We start from the raw sequence: 12,831 nt of genomic DNA on the forward strand, positions 1-12,831 counted from the left end.
TCTCTCTCACACGTACCAACACAGACTATCCCCCAATTTAACTGATCCCCAGAGGTTTTTGATTAAATAGCGGAATAGAAAATATGATCCCAAAAAAGTGTATGTATATCACACGTACACAACCACACTAGGCCCCAATTACTATTGTTTGTACCCCTAAAAGGCTAGGAGTAGGGGGAGTATGGAACAGGCAGCATTCTCAAACCTTCAGAAGTATGAGATGAACCCCAACAACTTGGAAAGGTGGATCTCTCTCACACGTACCAACACAGACTATCCCCCAATTTAACTGATCCCCAGAGGTTTTTGATTAAATAGCGGAATAGAAAATATGATCCCAAAAAAGTGTATGTATATCACACGTACACAACCACACTAGGCCCCAATTACTATTGTTTGTACCCCTAAAAGGCTAGGAGTAGGGGGAGTATGGAACAGGCAGCACCCTCAAACCTTCAGAAGTATGAGATGAACCCCAACAACTTGGAAAGGTGGATCTCTCTCACACGTACCAACACAGACTATCCCCCAATTTAACTGATCCCCAAAGGTTTTTGATTAAATAGCGGAATAGAAAATATGATCCCAAAAAAGTGTATGTATATCACACGTACACAACCACACTAGGCCCCAATTACTATTGTTTGTACCCCTAAAAGGCTAGGAGTAGGGGGAGTATGGAACAGGCAGCACCCTCAAACCTTCAGAAGTATGAGATGAACCCCAACAACTTGGAAAGGTGGATCTCTCTCACACGTACCAACACAGACTATCCCCCAATTTAACTGATCCCCAAAGGTTTTTGATTAAATAGCGGAATAGAAAATATGATCCCAAAAAAGTGTATGTATATCACACGTACACAACCACACTAGGCCCCAATTACTATTGTTTGTACCCCTAAAAGGCTAGGAGTAGGGGGAGTATGGAACAGGCAGCACCCTCAAACCTTCAGAAGTATGAGATGAACCCCAACAACTTGGAAAGGTGGATCTCTCTCACACGTACCAACACAGACTATCCCCCAATTTAACTGATCCCCAAAGGTTTTTGATTAAATAGCGGAATAGAAAATATGATCCCAAAAAAGTGTATGTATATCACACGTACACAACCACACTAGGCCCCAATTACTATTGTTTGTACCCCTAAAAGGCTAGGAGTAGGGGGAGTATGGAACAGGCAGCACCCTCAAACCTTCAGAAGTATGAGATGAACCCCAACAACTTGGAAAGGTGGATCTCTCTCACACGTACCAACACAGACTATCCCCCAATTTAACTGATCCCCAAAGGTTTTTGATTAAATAGCGGAATAGAAAATATGATCCCAAAAAAGTGTATGTATATCACACGTACACAACCACACTAGGCCCCAATTACTATTGTTTGTACCCCTAAAAGGCTAGATGAGGAGTAGGGGGAGTATGGAACAGGCAGCACCCTCAAACCTTCAGTATGAGATTGTGTTCACTGTACCCCACAAAGATTGAGTTCACTGCACCCCACAATGATTGTGTTCACTGCACCCCACAAAGATTGTGTTCACTGCACCTCACAAAGATTGTGTTCACTGTACCCCCCAAAGATTGTGTTCACTGCACCCCACAAAGATTCTGTTCACTGTACCCCACAAAGATTGTGTTCACTGCACCCCAAAAAGATTGTGTTCACTGCACCCCAAAAAGGATGTTGTTCACTGCACCCCAAAAAGGATGTTGTTCACTCCACCCCAAAAAGATTGTGTTCACTGCACCCCACAAAGATTGTGTTCACTGCACCCCAAAAAGATTGTGTTCACTGCACCCCAAAAATGATTTTGTTCACTGCACCCCAAAAAGGATTTTGTTCACTGCACCCCAAAAAGGATGTTGTTCACTCCACCCCAAAAAGATTGTGTTCACTGCACCCCAAAAAGATTGTGTTCACTGCACCCCACAAAGGATTTTGTTCACTGCACCCCAAAAAGATTGTGTTCACTGCACCCCAAAAAGGATGTTGTTCACTGCACCCCAAAAAGGATTTTGTTCACTGCACCCCAAAAAGATTGTGTTCACTGCACCCCACAAAGGATTTTGTTCACTGCACCCCACAAAGATTGTGTTCACTGCACACCAAAAAGGATTGTGTTCACTGCACCCCAAAAAGATTTTGTTCACTGCACCCCAAAAAGATTGTGTTCACTGCAGCCCAAAAAGATTGTGTTCACTGCAGCCCAAAAAGATTGTGTTCACTGCAGCCCAAAAAGATTGTGTTCACTGCAGCCCAAAAAGATTGTGTTCACTGCAGCCCAAAAAGATTGTGTTCACTGCAGCTCACACACAGAAAAATGGATGTGGATCACTGACACCTGCCTATCTCCAATCCCACACCACACAGCAATATCGATTGTAGTTTGTAGAACACAGTTTCCCTAAAATTCAGCAGACTCTGTCCCTAACAGGATTGAGAAGAGATCGTAGATCAGGATTGAGTGCAGATTCACCCCACCCCCCACACAGCAATATCGATTGTAGTTTGTAGAACACAGTTTCCCTAAAATTCAGCAGACTCTGTCCCTAACAGGATTGAGAAGAGATCGTAGATCAGGATTGAGTGCAGATTCACCCCACCCCCCACACAGCAATATCGATTGTAGTTTGTAGAACACAGTTTCCCTAAAATTCAGCAGACTCTGTCCCTAACAGGATTGAGAAGAGATCGTAGATCAGGATTGAGTGCAGATTCACCCCACCCCCCACACAGCAATATCGATTGTAGTTTGTAGAAGACACTGACCCTATATAATTCAGCAGACTCTATCCCTAAAATGCCTACAACTCGCCCTGCCTAAACACTCCGACCTGTCCCTCAATTCTATCCGGACACAAATGGTTTTTTCCTGCCTATCTTTCCCTAATCAGCAGCCAGCACGTTGATGTGTGCTCTGTCCCTGAATCTAAGCAGCATAATGACGCCGCTGCGGCTGCCTCGAACTTATAAAGACTTGGTCACATGCTTCAGACGGCCAATCACAGCTACTGAGACATTTGCAGGCATGGCTGGGATGGCTTAAGGCACACCAGTTAAACGATTGTTGATTGGCTGTTGAAAGCCCGCCATGAAAAGAGCGCCAAAGCATGCAAAACCCGGAAATAAAACGACCGAACACGGATTTTTACCCGAACATACAGTAAAGTGTCCGTGTCCGTGTTCGGGTACAAAAAATCCAATTATTCGGTACGAACACGAATAATACAGTCCGTGTTCGCTCAACACTATTTACTAGTGCTTAGATGTGGCTCGATCATTTATTTTATTTTTACAGGCTAAGAACATCTTCAGCTAAATACATGTTGATCTTGGAAGATAGACAGTGTCCTTGTGAGTTAATGTTAGATGAACGAAAAGCACAAAGAATGTTATTTTTCTTATGAAAACTACTAATCCCCTGACCCCCATGTAATGGAGTTGAGGAGAGGAAGGTACTGCATGCTTAACCACTTGCCTACTGGGCCTCCCCCCATCCTCTTCTGTTTTTTGCACTTTTTGAGGGGGTGGGGGGGCATGTACGTGGTTTTGACAGGTACCCGCTCCCACTTCCAGTGAGATCGCCATGGCGATCTACCGAAAGTTTGCTCCCCCTACCCCCCTTAACCTTTTGGAACATGTCACAGGTCCCAGCAGGCTGCAGGACAATTCACAAAGAGCAGCGCAGCTCGCCCATGTGCAGTGGGAAGCCAGCTTTGAAGCCACAAGGAATCGCACCGTATCACACAGTATTTGTAGTTACTGACTTTAAATTTTTTTGAAAAAGGCTGGAGAACTGCTTTAAAGTACAGCCATGGCTCCCGCCAGATGAGCCATGGCTGTCACCCTGAGACAAGTAATTATTTACTGGCAGTGTAGCCCGGTGCTGGACTACAAAAACAGGGAGAAGGAGACATTGTCCTCTTTACAGTCGGTTTTTCCATCTCATTCTGACAGCCCAATATTCACACACTGATAGCAGAAACTGGGCTACTGGAAGTAGTGCACTTAGTAAATAGCGCCTACACTGCATGTTGGTTCACCAAGACTGTTGTTAAGTGCAACAACTCTGCTTATGGGCCCCAACTATAGCCAGCAGAGGAATGTAGTAAAATACTGTTTCCTATAAAGCCATTCCCCAAGCCCCCTTGTCATTACTCATATAAAGATTACCCCATCTTGTTTGCCTAGGCCTAGCATAGTCATTATTCACTCTTAATGCACTCTGGCAGAATAGCCTCCTGTACTCAGTAAATATTACCCACATTGCTGTCCATTGCTGTACTCAAGGTGATCTTACTACTGTTTATGCTGATCCTTGTGCATAGTGTAATCCTATACCTACTGCTGACTACTGATCATACTGTATGCTAAATTGTACTACTACTATTGGTAATCCACTTTCATTTCTTTATTGTTATCAATTGTATTGTGTGACAATATATTGAGACTTGGCTTTACTAATTAGTTTGGTGTCTGTTTCCTGATACAGTCACAATATTGTGTACCTGGTGTTGCCTTCCGTGAATTCTGTGATATTGCACGCTTTGCTCATTTACCTATTCTGTCAGAGGGGCTGAAGTCATTAAGGAGGCCAAGGCAAAGAATAGAGAATCCTGTTCTCCTGTGAGGGTAGCACTACATTAGGTTATAAAAAAAACAGAAAATTAGTCAGGGGCTTAGTTTCAAGTGGTTATAAACCTCTGAAATAAAAATTTTTTAAAAAAATCTTATTATTCTTAAGTGTGTACTTGCTTCCAAAGTACCTAGTGGGATTTCTGTCATCACGATCCACAGTGTCCCCCTTACATCAGAGTTCCCCTTTACATCAAAGCCCGCAGCACTCCCCTTTACACATCTAAAAATAATTATATATACATTTTTTTTTTTTGGGGGGGGGGGGGGGATGCTTTAGACATCTGCACTAAGATACGAGATAGATTTTTGGCATGTTCTTGACAATTTTTTTTTCTGTATCAATACAAAAATGTTTTGCCTTTTATTTTTATTTTAAACTGAATGGGTTGTTTTAGGGCTCTTTCACACGGTTCGCCTCCGATCCCTGCTGAGCCGGTAGATGACAGCTCCATTTCCGCTTGCAGTGTGGAGAGGGAGGTGTCACAGCCCCTGCTGCTTTCTATGGGGGATCGGATGAGAGCGGACCGCCTGTCCGCTCTCATCTGATCCGATCCGATCCCTGAACGGATGGAAAAATAGGGTTTCCATCCGTCCAGATTTCTTGAAAGGATCGGATACGGATGGCAGCGGGTGTCAGCGGAGGTGTCTCCGCTGACATCCGCTGCCCCATAGAGCTGCATGGAGGATCCGATCAGATCCGCCTAAAAAACTGACAGGCGGATCTGATCGGATTGCCCGCGTGAAAGAGCCCTTACAAGGTAAATGTTTACACTTACTTTAAGCTTGGACAAAAAACCTGGAAGCTGATTGGTTACCATGCACAGCAGCACCAGATTTTGCTCTCTCCAGTTTTAGTTATTTAACCCCTTATGTCAACCCAATCACTAAAATCTCATATAAACTAATAACTGCGCATGAACACCACTCAACTCCTTTATTCCTTTGGATGGGGTTGTACTCATCACTGACCCAGCCGCCCATAGGAGTCCTGACGCTTACTTAGAAATGTATGGGGCAAGGTGCATGCATACTCAGTGAATGGAAGATCTACCTGAGAAAAGGTTGTCTTCGGATCTGAGCTAAAGGCAAGTAATTCACAGTGCTAGTTATACATGGAATGAAGGGGCCCTTGACAAGACAACATCACTAAAAATGATGTGTCACCCCACCATTTTTTGGGCCCCCCAGGCTTCCCATACACTGGAACCAAATTAAATCAATGCAACACTCATGCATGAAGTTGGGTTTTTTATTATTTCTTCTGCATTGGATAAACAAAATCAGCTCTCCGGTGGCTGTAGCCATCACCTTTGCTTTCCTTCTGTTTTGTATACGTCAGGACTCAACGTGTTCCCGAGCCACACAGCATTAGATACATTCAAAAGCTCTGAATGTTCATTTTAAAGAATTAATCAAATTAAAATATGTCAAGTTCACCAGCAAGGTCAAGCCGGCAAGTTCATCTTTTCCTCTTTCTATCATTTAGACTCGACATCTGGAATCAGTGCAAGTATGCAATCTGTGAAAGTCTTTTTTCTGTACTTTGTTAACACTTACAAAGCTGATGCCAGAAGAAACATGATATGTCCCGTAGATGCACCCCACCCCTGGGTGGCACGCAACCCCCACCACCCCTTGCGCTGGCCCTACCGCCACTCGACTGTACGTACTTTTAATAATCTCCGTAAAAGCTTCATTCTCAATCCCCAGGCTCAAGCTGACAGTGTAAATAAAATCACCCAAATCCAGCGGGGGCCAGAAATGAAAATGACAAGGATTAAAATTTTGCCAAACCTCTTTCTTTTTTAAAATTCTGCTTCCCTTCCAATTGGATGGCGACCTTGTGTGCGCAGGGGCTTAGAAGCAGACGGTACGCTTTCACTTTTTCTATTGCTTCACAGCTGGCTTACAGTATTTAGTGAAAGTCTGTGAAGAATGTGGTCTGTGTGGAGTGTTAATACTTTAATCCCCTATCGTTGGGGTCATATGCTGAATAGGGGAGAAGAGTTGGAGAATATGTAGCCTACAATAGCGGGGGAAATGCATCAGCATGCTATTCTGTTAACTGAGCATTCATTATCAGTGAGCAGAAAGGGAATGAGGTAATAGAGACCATTAAGGGATCGGCTCGGCTGCTCCCTTGCTGAAAACGCAAGCCCTTCACTAATCATATCGATGAGAAATAAGCCGAGGCATCTCTGACCATTGTAACCAGTGCTCCTCGGCACAGCCAGAGTCTATGAAAGGCTGCGTTGACGCAACACGTTAAAGGGCAACTCAACACAAAGCTGAATTTTTAGGACTGAGCAGCTGCTGGTCAATTGATTTGTGCGGTGGCCTCTTGAATCCTTTGGGCTATTGTGGCAGTATATTGCTATAAGAAATACCTGGCCATACACATGGACCAATGAATTGAGCAAAAGCTGATAGGACTACCGATAGGGGGCAGAGCCAGTCCTCCTATACTGATTTCATGGGGCCCAGGGCAGAGAGGGCACTCTTTAAATACCATGCACAGTAATCTCACAGACTGTGGCTCCAAGCAGTTCTCCTGACGTTATTTAAAGTGGAATTCTGGGATAACCCAAACTACTCTTAAAGAGATTGTAAAGGCTCAATGTTTTTACATTTGTTTTCTTTGAGCAGCTGCCCCCCACCCCCGCTCCCCCAGCCCATTCTAATACTTACTTTAGCCTGATTTCGATCCTGCAATGTGCACGAGTGCCTCAGCTCTCCAGGAATTGGCTCCTGCTGCTGTTAACCACAGCCTCCGAAACAATCAGGAGAGAGAGGGGGTGGAGCTGAGCTGCTGCTCTGTATGTGAATGGACACCCAGAGCATCAGCTCAGGAGCCTGTCGGTCGGGTGCCCCTATTAAAAGCTCCTTGCTCTGGGGGTACTCAGGCAGGAGAGAGGCACCAGGAGCGCCAATGAGTGACCAGAGAAGAGGAGGATCAGGGCAGCGCTGTGCAAAACCGCAGCACAGAGCAGGTAAGTATGACATGTTTGTTATTTTTAAAAAAAGGAAAAAAAAAGAGAGACTTTAATATCGCTTTACACTGTCCCCCGCAGCCTCCTAACACCTATGCTTATTAACTTGTGCAAGAAAGTTAGCTTTGGTCCGGTCACAAGATCCGGCTCCCATGTGTCAGCAAAAGGAGAAAGCGCAGACCGCGGATGGGCCATTTAAGCTTATAGGTGGCGTCATCGCTCCAGGCTTTTATTAGCCATTGTCAGAGTGCTCCCTCCTCTCTCTTACAGCCACCCCTGGCTGACACAGGGGAAATCATGTGACTGCCCTGGAATATAGGTAAGTTATACAGTACATCTTCCTTACACAGGTTTGTAAGTATAGGTGTTAAGAGGGGGAGGGAACAATTTTAGTAGTGGTTAGGGTTATCCCAGAATTATACTTTTTTGCTGGGTGCCACGGCTGGTGGGATTACTTTGTAAGCACAATAAGGTATTTAGGGGGACCCTGTCTGGCAGGCTGTATGGGACCCCACTACTTATAATGAGGGCCCTGCAGGCTGGTATTATGTTTCCCCGAATTATTCAGTAGAATATCGATAACAAATATCATGTCTTGACTAACCCTCGGTGACAGGGGCGCAACACATCGGGGCCGTGGTTTCTTGGTGGAAACATGAAGGCTGAGGCTGCTCCATATTTTTATGACATTTTTACTGAATTTTTATAAAAATTGTATACATTTTTATTAATTTTATAAAGATTTTTAATAAACGGTCGGGAGAGCAGAGGCCTCTTCTATTTATTGCATACTCCGGTTTGTATGAGTGCATTGGCACACCTGCACCTCTTTACTTCTGTGGGTCACGGGAGCAAAATCCCCAGCTTTGTGTGGAGCTCCAAGTTTACATTGAGAACAAAAAAAAATAATAGAATTTTTAAACTTTATGTAAAACTCAAGAACATAAATGTAATATATTGCAGCTTACTAGTTTCTAGATGTGTTGGTTGCATTAGTTCTAGTTTTTTCAGGCTACAAGCAAGGTCCATTAAGACATGGATGAGAGAGTTTGGGGTGGAGGAACTTGACTGGCCTGCACAGAATCCTAACCTCATCCCGATAGAACACCTTTGGGATGAATTAGAGCAGAGACTGTGAGCCAGGCCTTCTTGTCCAACATCCATGCCGAACCTCACAATTGCGCTTCTGGAAGAATGGTCAAACATTTCCATAGACACACTCCTAAACCTTGTGGACAGCCTTCCCAGAAGAGTTGAAGCTATATAGCTGCAAAGGGTGAGCCAACTTAATATTGAACCCTATGGACTAAGACTGGGATGCCATTAAAGTTCATGTACGTGTACAGGCAGGCCAATTCTTTTGACAATATCTTTATATAGTGTGTGTGTGTGTTTAACAATTTTTTTATTTACTTTTTAAATATATTTAATATTTATCAGCCCTAACTTTCTAATTATTTATATACTATTTGCAGCCCTGATGAAGGAGTTTGGCCCCTGAAGCAAGACCGTTTTATGTGATCTTACTAATAATCATAAAAAAGGTTTGGGCTCTTTTACCATTTGATCTGGTGCTTCTCCAGTTTGTCTATATTTTGAGGACAGTTCCTCCTGTGACATTCCCCAGTGTAATATAAATAAGTCCAACAGAGAGTGTAGGAGTCCTGTATAGTACAATAGGTGTGCAGACCTGGGAACTCAGCAAAGAGATTTAGGTAGATTGTTTCCTTTTTAGGTCCTATGCACATTTATGCATTGCAGCAACCCACATTTTATTGCATGGTGTAGTGCATTGCAAAGTGGGTACCCAACACACTAATACTGCTGCACAACCGCACATGACTTGCACTGTGTTAAAATAAAAAGGGTAAGGTTTTTTTTAATTTTTTTTATTTAGTACATTATTATGTGCTGCCAGGCCGTTTAAAATAACTTGTTCTGCCTTAACACATGTGCATTAACACAACACATTAAATGAATAGGCCCTTAAATATTAAGACTTTTAGATTAATATGTAGTGAAAAGCAACTTTAAACAGGCAATACATTTTTTAAGCAAAGTCAAAGGGTCAAAATAGTTCATAAAGAATAGAAAGTCCTCCTGCTCATAGAAGGTGGGTAGAACTGGGAACTCAGGTATAGACAACTCATTGCTGGAAGCACAGAGTATTGTAAGAAACCAACATTTGGTAATGTGAACCTAGCATAAAATATAATTTCATGTTACGTATATGCATGCTAAGTGATGTGTACATGCAACACCCCCAGCAATTTATTTCCTCTCTTAGAATTTGCAATGTTCCCCAAGAAAACACCTTTATCTTCTTTTCTCTCCACAATAATGGAGCCATCTTTATTCAGGCATCCTCTGGGGTCACCATCTACTTCCTAGACTGAGTTGCTGGCTTAGAGATGACACATAGTCATAGAAATCCTGGTGCTTGTGCAGTTCTTCTGTGTTCACAAATGTTCGACATAGATCAACACCTACTGCGAAGTTTCAAAGTTGTAGCCTGATTGTTGACAAGAGGAGACTGAGGAAATGCTTTCTCCTGCCTGCAGCAGACTAATACTATCATATCACCTCCATTGGGGTTCAACTGCACATTTTTATCTCCCTCCAACCACAAGAGCAAATGAAGCCTACATACGCTGGCAGTGGCAATCACTAAAACTTGAATAATCGGTTCAAATGGACTTATTCTGTATAGAACCCAAAATCCCTGCTGTTTTTTTTTTTTTTTTTGAAGGTGGCAGTTCTTAAATCAGCACACTGGAACATTCACAAGAAATCTTGATGGTTTGATACTCTGAGGTTGTAGTTTTATAATGGTTTGTAGCATTAGTGTCTTTCAATCTCTCCAGGATGTTGAGTGTCGTTGAATGGAATAGTTTCCTGGACTGGACTATTGACCCATGTTTCTTGTTCCTCTATTTGCTCTCCTGGCCAGGATGTTCTGTTCTTCACATTCCGGAAAGGCAGATGGAGAGAGACAGTGAGGTTCTTCTCTTCCTGTATTGCAAGGTGTTTGGACAGTAGCGGGTCCTGATTCATGTTGTATCAGCCTAGGTGTACAATAACTCATGCGTGAGAAACTAAAAAGGAATTCCCTCTGGGACAATTTTTATGCTGGTAAGATAACCGCCATGCAGTAATTTTAGAAAAACAATACGCTTTCTGTAAAAGAAAAAAAAAAAAAAAAAACACATTTATTGCTTTTGGGATCCTTGAGCCTCTCGTACATATTTAAAGGGTATCCAAGCCCAAACTTACCAGCTGTTAATGAAGTAGTTGAGTTTGTTCTTTATCATGTTTTGTTACCATTTATGTTCACACACTTATAAGAACACACTTCCTGTTTTAGAGTGACAACTCTTAGTCCTCCACTAAATCTATGGAAGGAGCCATGGTTGTCAACCCTGCTTGACTTCAAACACATCTTGCTCATTTCATTTCTATTAAGCCAGCCATAGATGATGCAATCTTCTTTTCTTCTTCTGCAAGAAAGAAAATCACTTGATTCTCCCGTGGAGCTATTTTGTTCTCCTAGTGGGGGGTGGTGGTGGGGAGCTATTCCTGTTGGGAGAACATACAGAGATTATTGCTAGCAACTATGGAAATGATCACATGAAAAATCCAACAGGCTAGGTTGATCGATCGTTTAACTTGGGTACAATCAGCCTGCCCATACATAGTTCAAATTTCGGCCAGTCCCTGCTGAACCGCCCAAGATTCAAACCGTCTTTGGCCGGCTTTACATGGGGAGATTATAGGAAGAAAGAAAACATTGTTTTGTGTAGCACCCCTTTACCACTGGGAGGTGAGTGAGGACCCCCAAGTAGCTTGGTGGGCTGATATTTCAACCCTCAGGGCACAATTTTTGATTCTTTGTGGTTTATTAGGGCACATTGCAAATTATGGATAGAGATGTCCCGAACTGTTCGCCGGCGAACAGTTCCCGGCGAACTTTGCATGTTCGCGTTCGCCTCGGCGGGCGAACATATGCGATGTTCAGTCCGCCTCCTATACATCATCATTGAGCAAACTTTGACCCTGTACCTCACAGTCAGCAGACACATTCCAGCCAATGAGCATACCCTCCCTCCCAGACCCTCCCACCTCCTATAAAAAAGCAAGGGCAGCATCCATCTTAGATTCATTCTGAAGCTGTAGAGTTAGTTAGAGCATGGAGAGGGCTGCTGTTGCTGCTGAATTGATAGGGAAATCATTAGCTAGGCCAGTGTTCTGTGTCCACTCCTGCTGTAAGGACAGCATCCTGACAGCACCCCAAAAAGCCCTTTTGTAGGGCTGGTATTTCAGTCTGCGTTTATTTATTTTTTTTCTATATATTTATCAGGCATTTTTGGAGGCAGGCATGACTTTTTTGGGATTAGTGTCGGGGGGGGGGGGGGAGTCTAAAAAGTGTACCTGTGAAGTTTCAGCTCTGTAGCATGCCCAGAACCAGAAAAAAAAGATCATATAGGTGTAAAAGGAGGGTTCCCACCATCCCTGCTCTACTGAAAAATGATATTTTTTTTCAGGTTCTGGACATGCTACAGAGCTGAAACTTCACAGGTACACTTTTTAGACCCCCCAGACACTAAATCACACAAAAAAAGTTTTTAAAAATTGTCATTTTTGATAGAGAGCCAATTATTGGAAAAATTAAAAAAAAAAAAAAAAATTCTTTGGATTTATTGTCTGGGGGGTCTAAAAAGTGTACCTGTGAAGTTTCAGCTCTGTAGCATGTCCAGAACCAGAAAAAAAATAGAATTAGGGGGTTAGGGTTAGGGCTAGGATTAGGGTTATTTTTAGTGCTTAGGGTTAGAGGGTTAGGGTTAGAGGCGTAGGGGTAGGGTTACTAACTCTAACCCTAAGTATCTCACCATAACCCTAGCCCTATCCCCTAACACTAAACCTAACCCTAACCCTTAAAGCCCAGTTCCTGTCCCATTTTGGTCGGTTCTGGTCTGTTTGCGGATGTTTGCGGTGCGTTAAACGGGGAGTTTGGTCTGTCAGAGTTTGGTCTGTCACTGTGAAGCGGGCGTAACCCTTACACTACCTGATCGATACAACATCATACCTGATCGTATACACACACTGGATGTTTTAAAGCAAGTTATTCCAAACACTTTAGGAATGTTAGGTGATTTTTGCCCTTTATGAATTAAAACCCGACTCTGCGTCGACGACGT

Source organism: Pelophylax lessonae (assembly GCF_965119305.1).
Source record: "Pelophylax lessonae genome assembly, chromosome: 3".
NCBI classification, from domain to species: domain Eukaryota; kingdom Metazoa; phylum Chordata; class Amphibia; order Anura; family Ranidae; genus Pelophylax; species Pelophylax lessonae.